This window comes from Mustela nivalis (genome assembly GCF_964662115.1).
Source record: "Mustela nivalis genome assembly, chromosome: 11".
Lineage (NCBI taxonomy): Eukaryota > Metazoa > Chordata > Mammalia > Carnivora > Mustelidae > Mustela > Mustela nivalis.
The window spans coordinates 102,139,766-102,162,336 of record NC_139030.1 but is presented as its reverse complement, the minus strand read 5'-3'; the positions used below and the strand labels follow the sequence as shown (position 1 = coordinate 102,162,336).

At 42.9% G+C, this 22,571-nt stretch overlaps 1 protein-coding gene and 1 long non-coding RNA gene across 11 annotated transcripts in view; one reads left to right on the top strand and one right to left on the bottom strand.

Annotated features, from left to right (window-relative positions):
* The window catches only part of SPATS2L (spermatogenesis associated serine rich 2 like), a 164,477-nt gene that overhangs the window by 51,470 nt on the left and 90,436 nt on the right, over positions 1-22,571 (top strand). For 2 of the 10 annotated variants that reach the window (XM_082688970.1, XM_082688965.1), the window contains exon 1: positions 16,776-16,921. The exons of the other annotated variants lie outside the window; for them this stretch is intronic. The gene's annotated coding sequence lies outside the window, so the exon portion shown is untranslated. Of the gene's footprint in view, positions 1-16,775; positions 16,922-22,571 lie in introns of those variants that run through there. 10 annotated transcript variants of the gene reach the window in all.
* On the bottom strand, positions 14,858-16,701 carry LOC309843439. The gene is made up of 2 exons (XR_014300146.1): positions 16,486-16,701; positions 14,858-15,459 (listed from the first exon to the last, which is right to left on the bottom strand). It is a non-coding gene; the product is annotated as an uncharacterized lncRNA (long non-coding RNA).

Below are 22,571 nucleotides of genomic sequence, written 5' to 3'. Positions count from 1 at the left end.
GTTGGGATCACATCTGGCCCCTGAATGAGGGACTTTGTTGTCTTCAGTCCTCCTGCCTGACCTCATGGGGTAAAACTCTAACATGACATCCTGAGAGATTAAAATCTATCCCGTTTCTAAATACCTACAGAGAAAGATTTCACAACCTCCCTCAATATTGAATTCACATGATTAAACAAGGGCTCAGAGAACACTTTTCTCCAAAGTGTCAAGGCATTCTTGCTTCAGTTGAAAATGGTTTCCCTTCTGGAGTGGAAGAGGCAGTCCGTCACCTTCCTGTGTGACATCGCGGTATTAAGAGGACCTCCAGCTTTCTGAATAAGCCAATCCAATGCCACCCTATACCTCTTTTTGTTTATTTTGAATCTTCTGTGTGCTGCCTTCTTCCTCAACTTTCTGCACCTTGTTTTAGTTGTGGAAACTAGATAAAAGGAATATATGATGGTTTTTATGTGCTTTCTTAGGTTTATCCAAAATAGTCAGCTTAAAAAAAAATACAATGCTAATTTAAAAATCAGCCTTTTTCCTGTCCATTTTGATTTCTTTGGAGGTATTAGGACATTTGTTCATAGTTCTTTAGGATACAGAAGTCTTTTTAATCCAAAACATTAAATGCTAGAAATTTTAAGAAGGGCAGTGAGGGAAATTTTTGAGCAAATATTAGTTAGGATGCCTATTTGGCATCTGCGATAAAAGCAAAACAACGGTGGCCTCAAAATGTAAAGGTCAGTTTCTCCCTGCGAAAATGTACGCGAGCGCGCAGGCTGATGGAGGGACTCGTCTTTTTATCTTGTAGCTCTTCCATCCTGTCCTTAAGACTTCTGTTTCAAGATATTGTCACCCTTCAGCTGAGGAGAGGGGGGCAAGAGGCAGAGGAGACCACACCCCTCGTTTTAAGGGGACAACCCAGAAGTTATACATCTTCCTTCCATTCACATCCCACTGGCCAGCACGGAGCCGCATGGGGGAGTCTCAAGGGGGTCCTGGATTATGCTGGGTGTGCGTGTGCCCAGGTAGGACTTCAGAGTTCCGTTACCGAAGAGCAGAGGGGACAGGTGATGGGGGTAACAGCTCTGCTTCGGGCTCCGTAGAGCCAGCCCGAGACGCCCGCCTTGACCACAAGTTCAGCCAGGGGACTTTGAAGTCTTGTAGAAAAAACCTAAGGATGTAAAGGAGGAGGCAATCTTGCTGTGCAGAAGGAGCCCAGACTACAGGAGAAGACTGGTGGTGTAAGCCTGCAGATCTCAGTCCTGGCCTTGTGTAATGAGGTACGCCTCTTCTGCTGCTAGACACGAAGTGGATGCTTAATTAACTCCAAGAATATTCTTTGACTACTGTACCACCTAATTAAAATAGATTACCTAAGTGAAGTTTCCAAACGAAGTAGGTTCAATATAAAACCAAGATCACAACTTGGCCCGGTTACTCTCGTTTTGGGCCACAGAAGTCACACTAGTCTATCGCCTCTTGATCTAGATCATTCTATTAGTCTGAGGTACTTCGCTACACTTCGGGTATTTGAGGGCTGTGATGAAAAGAAAAAAATAATAAAACTTTTTAAATGCTAATAAATAAAAATTTTAAGTTTAAAAAAATCGTACTACTGCTCCCACCCCCTTGTAAGATCTGCATTACTTTAAGAATGTTCTAGGAAAATAACCATAAAAAGACATTTTGCTGATTACAGTGCTATACATATTCCATCTGGGACTTGCAAGTCCTATTTGTTTACTCGATTAGCCAGGCGCTTTTTCCTGTTAGTGTCCACATTCATCTTTTTCAAGTGGAACCCTGGTTTTCATCTCAGCCTGACAAGACCAACCTGGATTTTGACAGTCACACTGATTTTTATCTATTTAAACTGCTAGAAGCAAAATCCGATTTTGTTCCTGGCTTTTGTTACTGAGAAAAGTAATAAAAACCAAGGCAGAATTAGATCAGGGACATCCATTATTTTAACCAGGAACAAGAAAATAAATGTATAGCTCTCCCTAAGTATTGGATTAATTTAAGGATATGGGGGATGTTAAAAATTGCATTTAAAATGTGTTTCTCGGCTGATCATTTATTTGACGTACAAATTTAACATTTCTATTGTCTGTTGTAGAAATAATAGTATAATAATAACGGAAACTCTCGTGTCTTGAGTTCTCAGTATGTACCTTCCCTGCACAAATTTTTCCGTGCTTAGTGCTTAAGCCTCGAGTCAGTTCTATCCAAACTGCAGGGCTGCTAACCCAGCAGAGGAAAGGAAAGCCAAGGAGCTTTGGGTGGGAGATAAACCAGAGCTTCTATCTCAACGCCAGCATCCCCGATTGGAGTAGATTGTGCATTCTCAGCTGGGGCTACATTGCTCCCAAGAGGGTGAAACTTCATTCCTGAAGAGTGAAAGGGTCAGATACTATTGCTGAAGTCAGAGTGGGGGCAAGGGGGAGATGTGACAATGGAAGAATGGCCAGAGAGAAGGTACAATGCTGGCTTGGAAAACGCAAGGAAACAGGTCCTCTTCTGGAACCTCCAGAGAAGAGTGATGCCCCAGCGACACGTTGATTTCAACCCAGTGAGCTCCATGTTGGACTTCTGCCCTGCAGAACTATAAGATAATACATTTGTGTTCCTTGAAGCCGCGAACTTTGTGCTAATTTGTTATAGCAGCAATAGCAAACGAATGCCCCAGTTTCCTCTCTCTTCGTGAGAAGAATAGAATGTCTATGTCACGAGTTTCTGGTCAACATTAAATAAAATAATCCATGAGAGGTACTTAGCATAGGGCCTTGCCAGTGTTCAGATGGTTAACGTTTGCCCATCTGTTGCCGTGTTTATGTTGCTGATAGACCTCTTTCTTTGTATCAGTGACAAGAGTCACATTTTAGACTGGCCCCTTCATTACTTTAAAAAGATTTTGTAGATTAGCAGCCCAGTAAGGGACGGGGAGCCCCAGGTGGGCCAGCCATTTCAGAGAGAGAGAGACATTCCTTTTTTTTTTTTTTTTAAGATTTTATTTATTTATTTGACAGATAGAGCTCACAAGTAGGTAGAGAGGCAGGCAGAGAGAGAGGAGGAAGCAGGCTGCCCGCTGAGCAGAGATCCTTATGCGGGGCTCAATCCCAGGACCCTGGGATCATGACCTGGGCCGAAGGCAGAGGCTCAACCCATTGAGCCACCCAGGCGCCCCAGAGAGAGACATTCCAAATGAGAGCCTGGCTGGGCTGCGAAGGAAGGATACACTAGGGTGTATTGTTTTCTTTTTTTAACTTTAAGAAAGTGTGTGTTTTCATTCTTGCTTTTTTATCAACCAAGACAATCCCCACTGAAAAGGAGAATCTTCACAATGTAACATTCACTGACTTGCTTCGTTAAGTCAGTTGGGTAGAGCCTAGCGTAAATGAAGTCGACCGTTTTTACCTGTGTTTGTTGAGCCAGTTACTTTCACAGAGAACAGCTTTTGTATTACCACAGGAAAAGAAACTAACAACCTTGTATTCCTGCTACCCAAGTGTTAGACCTACGTGTGTTTACATATGTTATCTTTTAACTCACAGCATTGCTATGAAGTAGGGAGTATGACTCTCATTTCCTGCTGAGGAAGAGGGCGTGTCCTCACAGTATCATTATGAAGTAGACAAATAGGTATTATCACTCCCGTGTAGAGCCGAGGACCCAGGGGCTCAGGGAGGGTGGCATCTCCCCTGGTTTGGGTGCGATAGCGATGCGACTGCTCTCTGGGGCTGCTGCTAGCTGGTTGCGCACGCAAGGCCTTTTGGTTGAGGCCCGTTTCAGAGCCTGGTTTTTAGTCTTCAAGGTCCACGTACTGGACTTTGTGAGCTCGGAGGTGCTCCGGCTCTACAGTGATATACTCGAGCTAACAAAATTTCAGTAAGGATGACGGTTCAACCTCTTGTCATTAGAGCATCTCTCTTTCTAAGGACCAGGACATGCGCTCTCCAGTGTCAGTGGCTCACTGACTTCTCTTGCTCCACACCAGTCTGATCCCTGCACTGCCTTAGCATTCACCCTGAAATGTGCCTCTGTCTGGTTTCACCCCTCACTTATGACCCTTCAGGGACTGCTTGCTAACCTCAGGATCAAGTTGAGGCTCCATAACCTGGTTCATAGACGTCTTTCTCTCTAGATTCATCTCTTCATTTGGTTCTAGGGATAATGATCACCCTGTCAAGCCCAAATGTCTTTCACATCTTGGCTTTGGTGTATCCGAGTTCCTCTGCTAAAATCATGTTCTCCCTTTTCGTTCCCTCTTTACTGCGCCCCATTCCTCTGGGTAATCAGGATCCATGTAGGTCTGATCTCCATCTTGAAGCTTTCCTTGACTCTCCTAATCTTGCTTACTTGCCCCTTTCCCCCACAAGTCAAAGTGCTCTAATAAGACCTTGTACTTCTCCTCTAACAGTGTGCGTTGACATGTGTCCTTTTTATCTGGCTGGTAACCCTCAGCAGAATCAAAAGTTCTCTGAGGCCAGGGTTGGTATTCCACTCACTGTTTTTCTAGTTCTTGGCACGGGTTTGTATATCTAGGAAGTTCTTGATAAAATGTTCTTGAATCGAATAGGACTAGAAGACATATATTCAAGGCCTGGCCCTGCTGCTTTTTAGTTGGCAAGTTCGTTATACACTTCAGGTCTTTTTATAAAAAGAGAAATTTCACTGAGATGTTTTGAAGTTCTTTTCCAACATGAACATGCTGAGATTCTAATGCAACTCATTAGCCACCCAGAAACCATAAATCAGCAGTCATGTCTTGCAAATGATCAGTTGAGCGCATTGCCATGGACTTAATTTCTTGAGCACAGATTGATTATTTCATTCCACCCACTTCTATACATTAGTGGTCAACAGACTCATGCCTGTTCTTATGTTGATATTTTTGTTCTTGACCCAAGGGTTTATTTTCTACAGGGTACTCTCTTCATTTTATACTGATTGGCACATCTGAAAAGGCCTCTTAAGCCCAAGAAAATAAGGTCTGTTTATGTCTACTTTTTTGTTCTTATGTCCATCTGTTTTTACCTGGAGGGAGTTAATAAAACTTTTTGCTGTGCCAAGAATTTCAAATGAAGGTAATTTAAGAAACTATTAGATGAGAACTGTAGTCTCAAATAAGAAACAAAATCTGCCATTTTTGCTGATCACTCATGGACTTGAGTTGCCAATAGGTATAATACCATATATAATTGTGTGAAGTATATGAGATGACAATAAAAGAAAAAAAGAGAACCACTGACATGCCAGCAGTAAAAGGGTTAATGTCGAATGTGAACCATCACAGTGACTCCCAGGTGATGTCTGCTGGGTAAACTTCCTGCTCAAAGAGTCCAAGGCCACTACGGACTGTATTTGTACTTATACACTCTAGAGGTTGCTAATGATCATAGGGATCACAGTATTAGTATATCTCAGTTACTTCTTGTTAGTAAATTAAATGTGTTTAGTTATTTCATTCATATGTTCTATGTCCTAATCAGAAGTAGTAATTTTACTAAGAGTTTCCCCAGATATAATTAGCTTTTCCTAAAATTTGCTCTATATTTCTTGGTAATTGTGACCAATTCAAACTTGAAAACAGACTTAACATTTTTCAAAAGTTTGCTTCTTAACCGTATTGCAAAGTCTTGATCAGTGTTATTAAAATGATATACCTAATGGGATAAAACATCAGGACTCTTAGGCAACTCACTACACATGATTTTTGTTTTCTGCTTTTCATTGAAAGTTTTCTTGCCCAATGCAAAATGCTTTTTGTCTTTGGACGAAACTGTATTTGGCCTAGCTGATAGGCTAATTAGCATTAGGATCTTTTCCCCTCTATCTCTGTTATTTTTATGCACTGTTGCTTATTTAGCAGTCCATGGTGATCTCTGACCTCCTGACTCAGCAAAGCCCACTTCCAGGTCAGGTGGCCATGACCTCGTGTGGACAGAGCAATTTGTTAGCAGGACACCAGGAAAACACCAAAGACAAATGGATTTGTTGTTTCTTTACTGACAAATTACTCTGAGCTCAAAACACAGCCAATGAAAGTGATTTAATGACTCAAATACTTGGTATAGAAACTCTGATGAAAGTCTGTACTTTTCAAGAAAATAGTATATCTTTATTTTATATGGAAAATAAGTTGTGGTTTATTTGGGGGACAGTTTTTATATTTGATTACAGATTATGTAAATGACTTTGCAAAAAGTAGATCAGAGGAATTAAGAAAATAATGCTGATATTTACATGTCTGAGAGTTGAAAGTGAATTCCAGTTTTTATGCTGCATATGGGGTATATGAATATGTAAATGAAGTTCAAATTCCTGAAAGTTACTGGTCCTGTTGATGAATCAATGAAATAGTACTATAAATTTGGCTGTGTTCTTCTAGCATGTTAATTACTTCCATCATTAAGATCAATGATTTTTTTTTAAGATTTTATGTATTTATTTTGAGAGAAAGTGAGAAAGAGAACACAAGCAGGGGAGAGGCAGAGGCAGAGGGAAAGAGATCATCTCAAACAGACTCCCCACTGAGCCCAGAGCCCCATGTGACACTGTATCTCACAACCCCGAGATCATGACCTGAGCCGAAACTCAGAGTCAAACACCCAACCGACTAAGCCATTGAGGCACCCCAAGATCAATGATTTTTAATGGCAGGTGGTTACAGATGCAGTTACCAAACAATGTAGTGCTTTGTCTCATAGCTCTGACTTTTAAAAATCACTTAATTTGATATTTCGGTAACATCACAGGAAAATAAGAATGTTTTCCTTACCAAAAGATTGAGAAACCCTGCTTTAATTAATCTGCAGTTAAAAACAGGTTGGTTAATGGTAGGATTTATGACAGAGAAGAAACGGACAATAAGCTGTCCCATGCAGCAGGAATCCAGATGTTCCAAGGGTAGGCAGAAGGGTGGGTATCTGTAAACCCAAGAAAGGACACACACCTGGCAAAGTTAAAAGGAGGAAGGAAAAAAATACAGTGTCCAGAACAGTTTCTTGCACATAGTAGGCACTCCGTAAATAGTTTTGAGAGAATAAATGAACTGAGACCTTCCAGCCATATCAAGCATTGGTGTCATTTACTTCTGATATAGCATACAAAAGTGACCCAAAAATAATAAATGGGAGTGATGAGAAACTTAAATTCCTTAGGCATCTGCTAGAAGTCTTATTCATGTTTAAAGGCAGACAGAATTTCAGATACCAATTTACCTTGTTTTCATCTCTAGGAAGGTAAAGGAAGTGAAAGGAGCTACTACTTTGGATCTAATTTTAACGAAGAAGAGATTGGTTGGTGAAATAGAGGTAGAAGGAAACTTGATCCATTTATTCAATAACATTTGCATGTCTACTACGTGCCAAAACTCTTGGAATGATAACCAAAGAGCAGGTGATGGAGATAGCCAGATGTGTATCTCAGATATTAGGAGCGAAATTGCGAACCTCAGAGAAGAAATAAATAGGATTCTATAGGGGAAACTAGATTAAAGAGATGAGAAACCCAACTTTTAAAACTGAGATTAGGGCTCTTTCTGTGTGCTCTCAAAGCTTCTTAAACTTCCTTCTCAAATTCGTATCACACTGGATCATGAGTGCCTTTGCACTCACTTATCTATTTGTTGTGAAACTTTAAGCTTCAAGAGGGCAGCACTATATCTATCATGTTTATCTTTGTATCCTAGTAAATAAGACCGAACTTGGCATATAGCTGATACCCAGTAAATGACACATACAGGCGTGTGCACACGCGCGTGGACACTCATTGTATATGTAATGAATTAAGCAAAAAAAAAAGATGAAATTCTGATAATATAATGATGAATATTTTCCCAGATTATCAAAGTTAATGCACACACACACACACACACACACACATTTGTCAACTCTGAGAGTCCACAGTTTTTTGAACAATTAGAACTAGAGGTCTGAAAGTTCTAAAACAGGTAAAGAGATGGCCATGGCCGCAAAGGGCATGCTCGAATTAACTCAAAATATAAAAGGCCGTTTAAAGAAGAATGCAAGGACAGGCAAATAACCAAGAACAAATACCAAAGAGAGAGATAATCCCACTAGAATGGTGTCAGGAAGCCTAGAGTCCAGAGTGAGCTGAAGTATGTAAAAAAAAATTCTAAAAACAACAAAAGGGACTTAAAAAGCTGGCAAGGAACAATTCTACAGAAAATGAAGGTCGCAGAATAAACCAGATGTAGAAAATTAGAATGCTTATGATGCCAAGTGTGTTGTTCCCATTTTTGATAATAACATAGTTACAATTTCTTGTCAAGAGTGGAGTATTATTTTTAGTTGTACTTTTTACTGTAGAATTTTATTTTGCTATTGTAGAAAAAAGTACAAGAGAAGGACAGGACCTCTGACAAGAAAAACAAAGGACTGTTCATCTCTTCTTATTCTTGGCTTTTAATCAAGGATCATGATTTCCCACCTGGTAAGGGTAGAACAAAATGATGATAAGAGGAAATTGAGGCCCGTGGCAACATAATACCAGATCCGTAGCCCTTCCTGGTGGATTGGGGTCCCCTGGCCCAGATTGCATCCACGGGCCTGAGAACACTCAGACCTATGACTTTCCCTCTCCAACCACCCATCTTGAAGGAATGTCAGCAAATGGATAAAGCCCCAAATGCCCGGGGATTGGCAAAAAGAGAAAACATGGAATCTCAGCAGAATTTTAGAATTCATTCTGAAATTTTTGAGAACATTCAGAAATGAAAGTGATAATCATTAGACGCCAACAAGAAATCAAGGGGGACTAAGTGATATTCCTGTTCGATAGAGTAATTGGAATGCAAGATGAAGAAAATGTGGTAGTGGGTGCCTGGGTGGCTCAGTGGGTTAAAGCCTCTGCCTTCAGCTCAGGTCATGATCCCAGGGTCCTGGGATCGAGCCCAGAGTCGGGCTCTCTGCTCAGTGGGGAGACTGCTTCCTCCTCTCTCTGCCTGCCTCTCTGCCTACTTGTGATCTCTATCTGTCAAATAAAGAAATAAAATCTTAAAAAAAAAAAAAGAAAATGTGGTAGTTATGGTATAGAGGAATATCATGCAGCCAGTTTTTACAGTATCTCCAGATTTCATTGTGGATTTAATAGAGAAATATGAATGGAATGACAGTAGTTGTGCAGATTCACAAGTAGGTTTGCATAACCAGACCCAAAGAGTACTGAAGATTATGTCCATGTGATCATAGAAAGTGATTTACAGGGGCGCCTGGGTGGCTCAGTGGGTTAAAGTCTCTGCCTTCAGCTCAGGTCATGATCCCAGGGTCCTGGGATCGAGCCCCACATGGGGCTCTCTGCTCCATGGGGAGCCTGCTTCTTCCTCTCTCTCTTTGCCTACTTGTGATCTCTGTCTGTCAAATAAATAAATAAAATCTTTAAAAAAAAAAAAAAGGAAAGTGATTTACAATTCTGTTTTATTCTAGATTCTTCTTTAATAATGACTTTAACAATGATGAATTGGATAAAAAATAATAGAAATAACAGATACCTGTTGATTCTTATGTGTCAAGCACTGTTCTGTTACTCTGCATATATTAGTTTATTTAATCCTTACCACCATCCCAAGCAGTCAATACTTTATTCCCACCTTATATATGAGTAAGCTGCAGCACAGAGTTTAAGTGACTTCCTCAAGGTCACACATATCTTAGGCGTCAGAGCTGAGATTCAAGCCCAGATTGTGTACTTAATGGCATAAGTTAGATAAATGATATCCTTCAAGCTTGTGAATGACTGAAGAGAAATGTAGAGTTGGAGTGGAAAGTTGTAGATTTGGTATCCAAAAGAATTCCAGCCAACTGGAAAAACTGGCCAAATTAACAAGACAAAACTGATTTAAAATAAATATATCCACATGCACTTAAGTTCCCAAAAAAATCAACTCTAAAAGTAAAGATTGGGGAAAATGGAACTTAGTAATGGATCAAATAGATCGAATGAGAAAATCCTGGGAATTTCATTAATATAGGCTCATTATGACCAATGTGTAGTGTGATGTGATTGTCAATAAAATGCAAACTTAGGTTGCATTAAAAAAAAGGATAAGCCCATAGAATGAATACATATACAGACTGTTATACAATATCTTGGTATATAATATGATATAACATAACATATGGTATAGGTATCTTCTATACCAGGGTGAGACGACGCAACACTATGTAACATGAAGAGTGAAAGCACGCGCATAAAGAAGGTTCTGAAGTTTCGACAATACAAAATGTTTTATCCATAAAATAATTTAGAGATTTGTGAAGTCCTTACCCAATCTAACATCCTGTGATTCTATGAACAATTTTATACTGGAATAGAGAAAGCATATGTAGGACAAATGTGACACGTGGGGAAGTGTGCTCAGACTATCCGAAGGCCTAGCTAGGAGCCTTGCATGGGAAATTATAGGAATATAGGTTGACTCCATTATTACCTAAGAATTTACTCAAAACTAGTCTCATGCCGCAGCAGCTATGTTAAGAGGGGCAGAATCTCCATCATGGAATTTGTTTGAGCAGACACTGGATGGCTACTTAGCGAGGGTGCTGGAAAGGAGGCTCACTTGTAGTCAGGAAGACAGGAGACTTCTGAGTCTCTTCTGACTCCAGGTTCCAGAAGAGTGGACAATTACTAGACCTCTCTCTGTGAAACAGGTAGTGAGGAAAGGATGTTGAATGTTGAAGCTGTTCCAGCTTGCAGGACTGTGGGTAAGTTGAGATCTGGAGATGCAGTCCATGGGAGTCAGAGTTATGAACCAAATCAAACAAAAAAATATAAGCTACACAGAAAGTATTTGTGCCTTTCTGGTGACAATTTTCTTTCGATTTTGCCTCAGTGGTAAGTCACAAGTTATTTTCCAACAAAGCCATATATTTGGAAGCATTTCACATCTTGCCTACAAGCAGGCTCTTTCCATGACCATCTCAGAGCCCTAGGCACAAAAAGCCCAGAGGAAATATTTCACTTCTGGGAGTATGCCTAGTATCAGCCAGACCTAATTTGATTTCAATGTTCATTTCAAGCTTTTAAACAATATGACAATGGCAGAATGAGATACTTCATGGGAAATGTAGAGGAAAGACTGAGGAATGATTACAAAACCACCTTGCCTCCCCTTTTGGAATCCTGGAGTTGCAAGGGACTCCGAGGTCCCCCATTTTCCTGAACTAGAAGTGAGTCCCTTCTCCAGCATCCCACTAAGTGGTCGCCCAGCCTACGCCTGAATAAATCCTGTGCCAGGAGACGCATGACTCTTACGACAGCACCTTCCACTTAAAGACACCAGATGTTAATATTCCATGTCAACTCTACCTCAGTTGGAAATTTTTTAAAAATTTTAAAGAATAACAAAGACCTAAGCGGTAACAGGAAGAAGGGGGAGGGAACACAAGGAGGTAGCAAGTAAAGGGAAAGGTGAGCAGGAGGATGAAAAATGGTTTGGCAAAGTGTATTCCACCAAGATTTGTCCTCAAATGGAGAAGTGGAGAACAAAATTTAAAGCATTGAGAAAATATTGGTCTTTCCATTGATAATTTTTCTATCCCATTTGGCTTTTCTGCCAAGCCAGCTTTACATTTCTAATTCTAATGCTTGTGAATATGAAGACTTCCCAACTGGAGTGAACCCATGAAATAGTTTTTAAACAGTTTGCTTTATGTGCGTTGAACCAAAACAATGGCAGCAGTCTAGGGAGATAAGCCCATGCCTGGGAATCAGTTTCAGACACTGGAGTCCCTGCCTTGCTATTGACCAGCTCTGGGACCTTGACCTGAACTTCTCTACACCTAGTTCCCGTATCTGAAACAAAGGATAAAACCCAATGCAGTGCTTGAGGAGTTTTTGTTTTGTTTGCTGTTGTCTTCCCCAGCACCTAAGACAGTGCCTCACAAAAGGAGGTGCTCACTAAATGTTTGCTAAATGAATGAATGAATGAGCTCAGTGTATGATAGCTCTTGCTAAAGGCATGACAGTGTTATCAGACATGAGAAGTCTCTGTAAAGCAAGAGGCTACTGGATTTTCCAGAGATTTGAAGAAGGAGAATGCTTTGTCACAGATCAATTTATTTTTTCCCCATCATATGGCATAGCTTCAGGATTTTTTAAAAAATTAAACTAAAACTGTGAGCATTATGTAGTCTTGGTAGTCTTTCCTTATCCTTCCCCGATGTTTTCTATGAGGTTATCTAGAGTGGTTTCATTCTGTCTAGTCATATATTAGAAGACTTGAAATGAAAAATGAAACCAACTCAAGTCTGGCTGCCAGCCATTCAGAAATAGATTTTTTTAAAAAGTAGATTAATTTTCAAAGACATTTTCCCTCTTTAACACTTCTCATATTTTTAAAAGAACCACCTAGTGAAACAAACAAGAGTGTCTTTTCAGTGTCTGGTTATCTCTTTTTCAAGACCAATTTTGGTAAATGACATAATATTAACTGTTAGGTATTCCCAGGATACAAGTCAGGTAAAAATAGAACCAAATGAAATTTTTAATGCAATTTATGAGTTGCTTTCCTAGAGTGATGAAACTCAGCTGCATAGTTTTTGTTTTGGAGTATATATTTAATATTCGTCAGACTAAAGTGTATATTTTTGCAAAACTAAAGAGACAAATAATCAAGTTGCATCAAGTTGAAATGGTTAAAAAAAAAAAGGTCAAGTTTTCAATTCAGCATATCAAAAATAATAGAGAAAATTGGGTTTGGTTTCAGAACCCATAAGCAAAAATGACAGGGGAGTGGGCCAGAGAATTGGGGTGGGGAAAGATGACAAGGAACTCTCCCATTTGCTAAAAAGAAAGCAAAACCAGGACATGATCTCTTTGCCGCATTACAAGCAGGACAAGTGTATAACCGAAACCTCACCACACACCTTTCGCGAACTGCTTTCCGAGGTCATCTAATCGCTTATCCCTGCTACTCTTAACTCTGTTCAGAGCCAGTCTTAAAATTATACTGCATTACAATAAGCTAAACACTTTGCATCTATCCAAGATACGTAGCGGACCCCAATAAATATCTATCGGTTGACTTCTGTGAACTCTGGAGGCAGGCTTTCTCTCCGGCCTCACACGTGACTTACGTGTTTCCGCCAGAGGGTTTCCGGTTCGCCTTTCCTCCTCACCGGGAATGCGGTTCCCATCGCTGCCAGAACTTCCCGAAAGCGGTCTAAAACGCCCCCCCCCCCCCCCCCCGGCAGAAGTCCTGTCTGAAATCCCACCTAAGCTAGGGCCTTCTTGCCCCTCTAGAAGGCCCTTTTATAAACGTGACTGTAGACATTACAGGATAATTTAAGATGCCGGTCTTATTTCTCTTGGTTCTGACACACCCCACCCAATGCCCCACGATGTCCATCCCTCCAGAAGGGGCACTGAGTGTCATTTCCCACAGGGACACACATGTGCATATTACCCCCTTCATGCAGTGTCCAGCCCGCAGGCAGTGCCCTCAAGAGACTTCTATGACTGGATATTGACATTTTTAGCATCAGTAAAAAATCAAACAACCCCGATTGCTCGTCTCTATCAATCCTCCAAGGATGGTATGGTGGAATCAAGGCGGTGAGAGATGGATCATTTCCATAGAACAAAGGATCAAAACCTAATACATTTACACCTGAAAATTGCTTTAAGGTAGGTTGGATGACTAACAGTCTTCCGAAGGGAAATAATATATGGTATTATATTTATTTGAGAGGCCTGTACAATATTTGAACTACTGTACAAAAACCAGTTTTGATACAATCTTTAGAAAAATGGTTTAGAAGAGATTAAACTACATATTGCTGAGGCCTATAGACCATCATAAGCATGCAGTGCTTTCTGAACTTCCCCCAGTGCGAGCTGAGCCACAGGGCAGGCTGGAGAGAGGGTCAGGTGCGTGCTCCCAGGCCTTTCATGCTATAAACTAAAGGAGTAAACAGGTAGACCAGGAAAGAACTGGTCTTTCTACAAAAGAACCCACAGCATACATATGGGTGTACACAGCAATAAAAATCCATATGTGTGGGTAGAGTTCATGGGGGTGTATATAAATGGTAGTGGTTAGATGTTGTTTAGCATTGGGTAGAAAGCCAATTAATTTTTGTTTTTTCATATTCCATAGAAAGTGTACAGTGTCAGCCCTTCTCTTTTGGGCAGAGTATAGGTTTTGATGGAGAGGAGTGAACTAGAGGGTTAGTCTAGTGACCTGGTTACCCTAAAAACAGGACTTTAGGTGAGGAAGAAATAAAACAAGTAGAAGACATTGGGGAAGTTACCTGCTTAAAGAGATGGGGCACCTGCTGTTTGAGATGGGAAGGTGTGGAGGGCTTCAGTGCTCATGATTAGACCTTGACCTTGAGAATGACCAAAATATTGCCGGGTGAGAGGAAGAGGAGGATAAGGAGTGGATTGGAGGGTGTGTAAAGTGGTGTAGCTAGAACAGCATTCGATGCTGCTGGTTTTAATAGTGGCACTTAAAATGATAACCCAGTCCTAGATGTTGAACGCCAAGGAATGAATTATTAAAGGCTCATTGCAATCAAAGAAGGAAAAATAAAATGAGAAGACATTTATTCCTCTTTTCCACGTCTTCCCTGAACATTTAATTGTCCGAGACACTCTGCTAGGTACTTTGGAAAAGAGAAAGGAGAAGTGGAGTTTATTCCGTTGAAAGGGAAAGGATTCTTTCTGTAATTCATTAAATCTATAAATATCTTATAGATTTGAAGTACTTTTAAAGTCCGTATTAATTTTCCCACCATAGCATATTTCAGGTGACAAATTTGTATTTTTTATTACAATTAGAAATTGAAAGAAAATTTACTAAGATAGTAAATATGAACTGTAGAATTTTTAGCATATCATAAAATGGTGAAAATGAGTTTTTATTATCCGTGATTGCATTAGAATAAACTCAAGGGCATTAAAATCATATTCATTCCCTCTCTTTTATCCATCCTTAATACAGTTACCTGAAATCAGAAGGTATGAAAGGAGATTTAGTACTTTCTAAATTGTTCTCTAATTAGCTGTAAGACTTCATTTGAACTTTGCTCTCTCTGTATTGTAACTGCTTATCGTCCTCTGAAGAGTACCTTAGCTGTGAGTTTGGTCACCAGAGCTTCGATCACATCTGGTTAGCTACACGGCTGGAAACTCTGACCTGGCATGGGTTTCCAAGCCATTCTGCGGCGAAGAGGTCTTTGTGAGAAAGAACAAGAAGAACAAATGACCCTGTGGGCACAGAGCCCTGTGAATTTATATCCCTTCTGGCAATGCTGCATCCGGGCCTTAGCCTGCCACCCACGCCTCCCTGGAGTTGTCCTGGTCCTCCCATAAGGTGTCAGGGTCCAGGAGAGGGGAGGGCATAGCCCTATAAGGACACTTTGTGGTCAGAAGGTTGCGTTTTGAGGGCCAGCCCCATCACTGGCTAGCTGCATGACCACCTAGATGCCAGGCTTCATTTCTCACCTGTAAAATGAGGAATATGGAAAAGCAATCACACAGGCTGTGGAGGAATCCAGTGAGATGATTTCTCTATTTATATTTATTTTCTAACACCTGCTGTGTGCCCAAGCACTGTTTTCATCACTTTTATGAGCATGAACTCATGTCACCGTCATTACCACCCAATGAGGTCCTTATTATTAGCATCCTCATTTTACTGGTGAGGAAGCAGAGCCACTGAGAATTTTGTGTCTGCCCAAATACCAAGACTAGTAAGAGGCAGAATTGGGATCCTGGTAATTATTTATTTTCCGTCATAAGAAAATAAGGAAGAATCGAAATAGCAGAAAATTGGCAGTTTCCTTTCTGTAATCATTTATGGACAGGCACTCTGGATGTTGACGGAAGCACCTAATTCACGCCCAGGCCTCTAGCACTCTACCATAGGGCCAGCGGTTGCGAGGGGGGGGGGGCGCTCCTTGGATGACTTTGCCTGTGGGTCGTGACTCACATGGGCTCTATGCTGGGGACCAAGACAGGCCTGCCCCGAAGGAGAAATAGCATCTTTCTGAAGATATGTTGAATTCGCATACTCGTTTTTTTAAAAACCAAACCAGCAAACAGAGGTAACATACATAGGACTAACTTGCCTCTAGGTAGAGCAGGCGTGACAGGTAAGAAAGCCTTCTCCATTCTCCCTTCCCCTCCACAGCCAGGGGTTATCTCCACCCCCATACATCCCCCATGAGCTTTTCCGGTAAGGACTGAACATTCACCATGAGAATTTCATTCCTCCGGATGAGAGCATGACCCTTCGTAAAATGTACACACCCGTGGACATGGTAGTACACGATTCACTTAGTGCACAAGTAGCCAGCAGATGCTTCCTCCAGTTAGGTCTAGAACCTGGAACAGGTTTTAGATGGGGGAGGGGATAGGGCAGGCCACAGGGTGTCGTGCCAGGAATGTTTGCTAATTGATTGATAGGCCTGCACTAGTGTCACGGGAAGATTAGAAACCTTCCGCAGATGACCATACCCAGAAACTGACCTTTGGAATGATGACTAGAGTCCCAGCCTGTATGTCCCTTAGCCTCCAAGGCAGTCCGTGTAAAGGTTGCACGTTCGGTCTTAGAGCTGAGCCTTCCCTAGGATAGGAAGAGTGGAGAACCGGGAATTCACTCGTAAAAGCCCGAAGGCAAAGCACTGGCCAGTTAGCAAGCCGTTTCCCGAAGGTGAGTCCCTCTGAGCCTCAGGTGTAGGCCACCAGCCTACTGCGGGTTACTGGGCCACACCCAGGATCCTGCCACCTACCCTGGTTTCTGATTCCACCCGCGTCACTACTGAGATGACTTACTGGTCATGGTAAAAGCATGTCAATAAAGGTGGCCGGTCGGAGAACTGGGCTTATCTGCCTGGTGAGAGAGCCAGAAGCTCAGTCTTGCACGAGGAGCCCTGATTTGGGACACGCTGGGAAGCCTTAAAAAGTGAGTTGAGGTTGATTTTGTCAAAAAGCCTTAGGAGGAACAGTAATTGTGCTGGGGGGGTTGGGGGCGCTGAGGGGTGGGGGTTATCAATGCTTTAGAGGGGCTGGCTCCTTGTGGGTTCTCTCCTGCTGGATATCAAGGTGCTGCCTCAGTTTCCTAGTACTCCCTCCCCACCCAAGGCTGGGGCCTGTGAGGCAGTCATCTTAGACTGTCTTTACTGGGCCAGTGCCATTTCAAGGAAGCAGGAAAAACCTTTCCATGCTACTTTGAGAAAATCATTAAACGTTTACTCAAAGAGTTCTGACTTCATGAATTAGGAATATTGTGAGCTTCTTGGAACAGAGGTTTCTGCAAGGAGACACGGCTCTGAAAAACGGATGGTTCCTTTACCAGGTGTTTATTCCACGACAAATGAGCCAGCTTCCACAGCGCTGGCTTCGAACGTGTAGCTTCTCTTTGCCAAGTTGAGTTAGGATTTCTCTTTGCCAGTCCAGAGTTATGTTGCAGAACCACGATGCATGTTTTCTTTGGAGGCGACTATCAGGGTTTCTTTTATAAAGTTGCTGTAAAAAGTTTTTAAAAAGCATGCAGCCCCCGCTGGCCGCGAGCCCGCCGTGCCCCCTCTGCCGTGCGGGTGTCTGCAACGGCCCTGGGGCGGCTCTGCCCTGCTGCTGGAGCCAGCTCCGTTCCAGCTCTGATTTCCTGAGTCTACACTCTGATTTCCTTCTCCACCTCCTCGTCTGGCTTTCGTCTGTGTTTTCGTGTCCAGATCTGTCTCCCTCCGGTGACAGAAGGATTCAGTAGGTCCAAGTTGAGGGGTGTGACTCGAGTAAGTACCTTACTCTCTGTGCTTCCATTCCGTTTTCTGTAAAATGAGGCCAGCATACTCCATAGAATTATTAGGAGGATTAAAGGAGTTAATACATGCAAGGTGCTTAGTGCGGTGCCCCGGCCACAGTAAGAGTTCGGTTAGGATTCTTTTGTAACCACTGCGCGCAGTCCCCATAGAGCATGAGAACAAGCATTGCCCTCGGTAGGACTTGCCCATAGCCAGGGGACTAGGAAAGAGAAGGAAAGGGTGTCCTTTTTCAGCATTTGGGGAGTCTGTGTAATGCAGTTGGTGCTGTGGTGTGTGAAGGAGAACTCTGCTGGGCTTTTGTGTCCACACCCCTCTGGGATCAGAGATTTGCTCGAGGGCCAGGAGGGGGATGGGAGCAAGCAGGTGTCATCTGCGGTGAGGGAGCCTGTTAGAGCGTGTTTCTTCCGAACCTCACAAGGCCAGTCACTTCACCTTTCCCAAGGCATCTCTGAAGATGGGCATGTTTTAAAGCCTTGAGCTGACATCACCGCATCTTGAAACATAATTGAACGGCTGGTACAAGTGGGTACTTGCACCGGGCCCAGGTCACCCACATCTCTATGGAAACGCATGTTTGCCTGAAAGCCCAGCGATCAGAAGCAGAGCCTTCCCCGAGCGCCAGCATCGGGTCACTTTTAGTAAAAAGCATTTATTTATATTCTCAAGCCGTCAGAGACATAGGAAATGAAATAATTTCACATTAAATAGAAAAATCCTGCTACAGCTGAATGCTAAGAAAGCCTGCCACACGCCCACCCCGGTGCTTGCAGGGCCCAGGATCCGCTGCATTCATTGATTTGAGTTCCCCTCTGCTCTTTTGCTTTCATTTGCATTCTGCTGCTGCGGGGTGGTGGTTTGGCACTCTATGCAAAAATGGGTAATCTTCATTCATACGCATTTGCCAGCACTAAATGGAAAATTCAAAGCCGGGCCTGCCATAGAGTGTGCTTTGTGCTGTCTGCTGCCTCGGCGGCGTGCAGCATACCCGAGCCTCCCGCGCCAGTGCCGGGCTGTTGAGAGAGGTCTGAAACTTGCATCAGCACATCTTGCCCTAGATGCGTTCAAGTGATATTCTAAGTGATTGGAAGCTTTTATCTGCCTCCGGAAGCAGGCCTTTTCAAATAAGTATTGACTGTTAATGACCTGTTTAAATAAAACATTCAATTTTCTTTCTTCTCCCCACAAAGAACTTCGTAGGCAGCGACATTTCTAAACCAGAGGCTAACCCTGCCTTTCAAAAGAGGCAGAGTCTGGGCTTTTTACATGTGAAATTTTTTCTGACATTTGCCCTTAAAATGCTTTTCAGCGAAGTTGTTCTAACAGTGAGTTTAGTACATTGAAGTGTCTTTGAATAAAAATGCAACCTTGAGGTTGTTTTTTTTTCCCCCCTCCAAATTAAACAAAAAAGTCTTAGTAAGTATCTTTATATGAAATTCATATTTCAATCAGTGTTCTCTGTTTCATTGTTTATGTGTCCTCATTCCTAATAATTAAAGCAGCTTTCCTCTGAGGAACAAGACACAGCGCAGGAACTTTTATTAAATTGTGGGAATCAAACCACAGAAGAAAGAGCTAAAGCCCTTGAAACTGGAGGGACCTCAGTAATTACAACACCAGATAAGGAACAGCCAAGGACTGAGGGAAAGGGAAAAGAAGGATTAGGCCACGGGAGAGTCCAGCCACAGAAATCCTACGTACTCTTCCGTTTAGACGAAGTCCCCGTTTTACCGAAGGAACACTGTCTCCTGCTTAGGTGACACCTGCTTAGGTGACACGCAGGTACCCCCGACTGGTCATGGGGGACTGGACAACTAGTCCCTGACCAGTTTAAAGGTGATCTTCACAGGGAAACACTGCAGATGGCACCCACACATTTTTTTTTTTAAGGTGCATTTTCACCTTGCCTGCTGCCTTAGCGGGCGAATGTTCCCGTCACTCCCAGGGCCCTTCCACCCTTGTAGTCCTGAGAGCCGAAAGGGGCCACAGAGGTCATACTCCGAAGGGTGGAGAATATGCCGCCCAGAATATGACTGTAGATATACAGGACTTGCTGCCAAACTGTGCCCCTTTGACCTATTGATTTTCGGGAGCTGAAGGCACTGGGAAAACAGCAAATGCAGGGAGAGGCTGTATCTGAGCTCCCCTTGGGCAGTTTTGTCAACCACATAAGACTGTTGACTCCTGTCACAGGAGAGGAGCCTAGGAGTCGACATCACACTCAGACACACTGTGTCACGAGCTGTCGAACCTCTCATCCCTCCTAAAAATGATTTGCTCTCCCCTGAGAGGCCTACATCCCTCCTCTCCTTTCCCTGTGAAGATGGTATTTGATGCTGCGCTCTAATACGCCTCGGGAGTGTCCTTGCTTTTCCCTCGTATCTCCCGTGTATACAGGAGGTACGCGCGTTAATAAATTTCTGTTTATTTTTCTCTTGTTAATCTGTCTTTTATTACAAAGGGAAGAACTCAGAAGGGTGTAGGTAAAAAGTGTTTTTCTTTCCCTACAACACCAGCGTCTTATTCTGTGTCTGGAGACCTGAGGCCCTCACGCTATACAGTGACAATCTAGAAACTTTTTTGCGACATCCGTCAGGATGTGGCACCCCATACAGACAGGTCTGTTCAAAACATCCCAGACCTGTTTCTCACTGACTCAGAGCGCTGCTCTCTGCTGAGGACCCGCGGACGGCCGTGGAGAAGGAAAAAAACGAATCCGTTGTATTCCACCTCCTTCCAGAGGTAGACCGAGTGAAAATGCAGCTGTCTCTTAAGCTTGCACAGGTTAAGGACTGGCACTGTGGGAGACCGCTGGACACTTGGCTGTGACCAAGACTTTCTGCTGCTCCCTCTGGCCACACCAAGTAACTGACCACCTGCCTGCAAGGTCGCTTCTCGTGCCTTCTCTCTGGGACAGCCGTGAGCAGATGGCTCAGCAGGCCCTACGTGACCACAGCACTGTCTGGGCTGTACCTGAGTCGGACACCCAGACACTTTAATTACTTGAATTTCGAAAGAAGAAGCAGTTAAGCTTCAGGCTCTGGAATGTCATGGAGCCCCTGGGCAGGGTGAAAGAGCCAGGGAGACCCTTCGTTGGCTCAGGGCCAGCTCAGGGCAGCTTTTGACAATCTCCTCTAGGGCAGGAAGCCGCCGGAAAACAACCAGCCTCTCTAACAAGTATATTCCTGTCCCTTGCCGTGTGAGTTCCGTGGTTTTGCCCTGCAGCGTGTACAAGGTCCACATAGGCACGGGGCATATGCATCGAGTGCCGCCCCGCCCGAGAAGCCGATGCGTGGGACGGGCCCCTGCAGTCCCTGCGGGATTCTCGCGGCGCTGCCCATCACAGCGCGCCCCATGACTCGCTTACCGTGACTCTGAGGCGCCAGCAGCGCGACAGCTGTGGGCTCCAGAGTCAGACTGCCCAGGGCTTGAGTCCTGGGCCTGCTACTTACTCGGCAACCCTGGCTGAATTACTGAATTTCTGTGCCTCGGCGTTCACATGTATAAAATGGGGAGTAATCATAATTTCGACTTTATAGGGAGAGAGTTAACTGGAAGAAATGTTTACCAAGCACTTAACAGAGGGCCTGGCATTATAAATGTGTTAATTATTATTAATAATATGCTGGTGGAAAGATCATTCGTTAGTGTAATCTGTGGGAAACCGGCCCCCCATTTATCTCTCTAGGTTTCTGTGAGACTCAGTGTGTTGTGTGTAGTGGTTGAGATCCAGGAAGAGGCTTTTTCTTAATATTCCCAGGATGGAGACTGGAGAGTAGGGGTTCTCGAAGCTTAGATTGAGATCTGGGGGCCTCTGGGAGGAGGGGGGCAAAACGCTCACTGCTGAGCTGCCCTGACCCCAGACTTCAGTTTCTCTAGTGAGGGGCAGAAAATTGGCCTTTCTAACAAGTTCCTAGGTGACACTGATACTGCCCTTCTGGGAATCAAACTAAGAACAGCTACTCCAGGACAGGACTTTCCAGTGGAAACACAGCATAAGCCACATAGGCCATTTAAAATTTTCTAGTAGTCACTTTTAAAAACATAAAAAGAAATGGGCAAAATTAATTTTAATATTGTGTTTTACGTAACCTAATAAGTTAAATAGTATCATTTTGACACATAACAGATCCAAAAATTATTGGGATGACTTACATTCCTTTTTCGTTGTTTTAAGTCCGAAATCTAGGATATATTTTACAGCCCCAGCACATTCTGGTCCAGCCCAGCCACATTCAAATCTGGCTTTGCATGAAAATGACCTAGGGAGTTGCTTTGCTCAGGGCTCAACCCTGTCCTACTAGTTAGCAAGGGGTTCCAGAACTCTCTATTTCTGAAAGCTCCCCAGTTGATTCTGATGATCAGCCAGAAAGTCAAGTGGATCCCCATCTTCTACGAACCTGCTCAGCTTCCCTCTCTGCACATTCTCACTGGGATGTCCGCCTCTTCCCTGTCTCCTTCAGCTACATTATGATAATTTATGAAATACTCTATTAACAGCTCCAATTATGTGTTGTGATCTTTACACTTTTATAAATCATGGAAGAAGTTCGCATAAATGACCTTGAAAAAAATTGCTAAAATCATTATTTTAAAATTTTTCTTATATATTACCTCTGGTTCCTTGGATCCATTTCAAGAAAAGTGACGTAGTACCTGAGAACAGGAAAGTGAATCTAAAAGCAGTCATAGGTTTCAGAGAAACAAAAGTGAAACCTCGTTACTGTCTACACAGTAAAACACGAGGGAAACAGAGTCAGAAAGCAATTTGACATTTCAATACCTTGTTTTCAC